This window comes from Brassica oleracea, chromosome C1, assembly GCF_000695525.1.
Source record: "Brassica oleracea var. oleracea cultivar TO1000 chromosome C1, BOL, whole genome shotgun sequence".
Taxonomy (NCBI): Eukaryota; Viridiplantae; Streptophyta; class Magnoliopsida; order Brassicales; family Brassicaceae; genus Brassica; species Brassica oleracea.
Genome location: NC_027748.1, coordinates 36,935,329 through 36,939,045, shown reverse-complemented (window position 1 = coordinate 36,939,045; position 3,717 = coordinate 36,935,329). Strand labels below are relative to the sequence as shown.

Sequence of the window (3,717 nt, the reverse complement as noted above, 5' to 3'; positions counted from 1 at the left end):
AGACTCCGGTTTCACATAAGGCTTTATATTATTCTGCCTTTCATCTTGAGAAACCATGTTGGAAACTTCATCAATCGTTGGTACAGGTTTCAGCATCAAGATGTGGCATCTTGTTTGCTCATAAGCATCATTTAAGCCCATAAGAAACTTCGTAACACGGCTTCTTTGCTGCAATCTTTCCCAAAGCATAGCTGCATTACACTCACAATGTCCACAAGTACAAACCGGCAACTCCACATAGTTCTTATACTCTTCCCATAAAGTCACAAGCTCTGTGTAATACATACTTACATCCATAGAGCCTTGTTGAATCGAGTTAAGACGTTGCTCTATCTCGTATACTCGTGGCGCATCATCCTGTTTGAAACGAGAAAGAAGATTCTTCCAAATCGCCTCAGCTGTTGACATGAACAAGAGACTCTGTCCAATCTTCTTGGAAACGGAATTGATAAGCCAAGTTGCTACCATATCATTGCATCTTGACCACGATCCAGCATTACTATCAGTCGGCAACGGCTTCGGAATCGTTCTGTCGATGAAGCCGAGTTTGTTACGAACGTTCAAAGCCATTCGCACCGATCTTCGCCAAGAATGAAACTCAGATCCAGAGGATAATGGATCAGATACAAGCACCAAACCTGCATGATCAGAAGAATGAAGGTAATACGAATTCTCGTATTGATCCGTAGAAGCACAATCAAGATTCACCATGTTCGCGGAAGCTAGAATGAGAAAGAAAAGCAGAGAATGACCTTATAATAAGCTGAAAAACCAGATCGATGAAAGAGAATCCAGCAAGAACGAGCTCGAAATGAACTCGAATCAGCTCAATCGAAGAATCGGAGAACAGCGAAAGAAAAAACGGTTGAAACGAATCCAAGATACTCGAGCAGAAGAATCACGAAGCAAGTACAGAGAGCAGAAAGATACTGTGAAATCGAAATGCTCATGGTGAGAAGAAAAGCTCGAGTAACAGAATCAATGGAGGATCCATTTGTGCTCTGATACCATATTGAAGAAAAGAAGATGATGAAATAAATTTTCTCATTAACCGTAGAAATTATACATTGTTATGTATTTATACACAAGTGGTTTAGGCAAAAGGAAACCAAACCACATTAAACCAATGGTTAGCTAAAGGAAACTATACCAAAGATATAATATATGCTAATATTATCCCTACAGACATTGACCTAAACTTACCTCACACCTAGATATTGCGTATACAATTCCATTTAAATCATAATTATATTTTTTTAAAGGGAAAAAGCTTTCACCATCGTTTATCAACGGTGGTTGGTTTGTAGTTAGGTGACTCCTGTCTGACTGAAGTCGAAGATCAGCGCAATGGAGGGAGACAATGATGCTTGCTCGATTTGCACTTCGATCTGAGCTGAGAGCTTCTGTTTCTGTTCGATACTCTGGTTCTTGCTGTTTTATTTCTCTGCATCCGCAGCCTCAGCGATGCTGAAAGGACGATCCGAGAAGGTCTCATAAATGACTGGAGCAGAGATGAAATCAAAGCCGTATATGATTCCCCTGTTCTTGACCTCCTCTTCCATGGAGTAAAGTTCCCTCTTTTATCTCCATCTCTCTGTTCTTCTACCTCCTCTGTTTCATAAATATAGAGTTGAGTGGGTTTCTGTTAAATGACAGTATAATCGTAGTAAAGTATCAATCTTTAGTTTTAGTTTGACCAGTACCGTGTTTAATTGAGTTGAGTAAACAAGTTTTTAGTGTCCGCATTCTTCATATGGTTGCAAAGTTGGTTTTTATTGTTCTGTCTTTTACTTGGTAATGATGTTTTTTTGTCGGGTTCATAGGCATGTGCATAACTTCACGGAAGTACAGCAATGTACTCTTCTCTCCATAAAGATTGGTGGGTGCAGTGAGCAAATCATTGAAAGCTTCCCAAAATCATTATTGATACATGGCCTATCCGGTACCAAATCCTTATATCCAGATATCTAGTTAGAGAACTATCGAATATATATATATATATATATCGTTACATCATAACTTATCTGGTTATATTTGATGTCTGTCTTTGGCACATAGGATTCTTAATTATTGTATCCAGATTAATTTTTTAATATTCGGTTAAACTCACGCATACATATTAATTCATCTCTTATATTAACTTAACTCAACATGAATCTATGTGGTATTATCCGATTATATGAGTTTTTCTTGGGTTCACTCATAGCGTGAACACGTAAGTTCACCAACCAATTGTATTTTGTTATTTTATATTCCATATCTTATAAAAAAGAAACAAAATAATAAGTATCTAACAAGTTATATTATATTTTTAAATAAAAAGGTAAAAATAAATAAAAAATAGTAGAAATTGCAAAAAACTTTTTTTTTAATATTTCTAACGTCGTCAGCTAAATACTAAACTCTAAACCCTAAATATTAAACCCTAAACCCTAATCCATGGGGTAAATCCAAAGGTTTAGGGTTTAAGATTAAGATAATGTTTTTAAGATTTAGTGTGTAGTTTTTATGATTTAGGGTTTAGGGTTTACTCAAGGGTTTAGGGTTTAGTTTTCTGCTGAAGGTGTTAGAAATATTTTTGAAAATCATTTTTTAGTAACTACCACTATTTTTTATTTATTTTTATTTTTTATTTTAAAAACATAATATAACTTGTTCTATACTTATTATTCTAAGATCCATGTCATGTAAATGAAATTTCCACTTGTTCTTATGCTTCTAAATCAAGGTTAGTGATGCTTGAGTGCTAATGGTATGGTTTGCTCTGCATTTTCCTGGTGGTAACATGCGGGACTCATTCCTAGATGGCTCGTCTTTAGTAGCCCCTACTCGAACAGGTGGGAGTGTAGTTTGTGGTGCAGGTTCTTCCTCAGCTTTCGTTGGATCCAGGGTTGGGATTTGGTTGGTAGGGACTAACTGAGACTGAGGTTGGATCTCATTAAGAAGCCTAGCAGAGTTGATAAATAGGAGGAGAGTGGCGGATATGAGGAAGAGAATGATGGTTAGTCTGAGCTTGGATCTCTATGTTCTTCATTTTCTTCGGATGCAACATCATAATATCATCTCCCACACCCAAAACCACATAACCCTCCTTTCCCTTCTCCTTCAAAAACCACCAGATCACTCGATCATCTCTGCGAATCGAAGGCAAACCCATAAAGTCGCTTCCTTCGTGAGTAGCCTCGGCAGCTATACTCTTCTCATCGGTTTCTTCGTCGCCAAAAGCGTTAGTATATTACGTTTCCCCTAATTAGTAGATTTCTTAATCTAATTTTCTTAAATGAAAAGTAGTAAACATCTCCTTGCTCTTTCACTGTTAGAATGTGCCTTAGTCAAAGATGTTGCAAGGTGGTCAAGTGATTACGTAATATATTTTGGTATGACTTGCATGTGGAAAGCAAGTGACTATGTTTAGACATCCGTAATATTACGTGGGTTGTGTTTTGGGAAGCCTTTGTTTTTAGGAAACCTTTAGATTATATATGTACTAAATTGTTGTAATGTTACAGTGTGTGTGAAATATCATAAATATCTTTATAAAACTACAAACTGGTATCAGAGCACTTTTCTTAAGGGATTTTTGATGGAAACAGAAACAAATTTCTCCAGCACACCACCTGTATTCGATGGTGAAAATTATCAAGCTTGGGCACTTAGGATGACAGTTCATCTTGAAGCTCTTGATCTCTGGGAGGCTATAGAAGAAGATTATGAAGT

At 36.8% G+C, this 3,717-nt stretch overlaps 1 long non-coding RNA gene across 1 annotated transcript; it reads left to right on the top strand.

The window, feature by feature from the left end:
• The first annotated feature begins 1,203 nt into the window (after positions 1-1,203).
• On the top strand, positions 1,204-3,474 carry LOC106295845. The gene is made up of 3 exons (XR_001261061.1): positions 1,204-1,565; positions 1,824-1,942; positions 2,729-3,474. It is a non-coding gene; the product is annotated as an uncharacterized LOC106295845 (long non-coding RNA).
• The last annotated feature ends 243 nt before the right edge of the window (positions 3,475-3,717 follow it).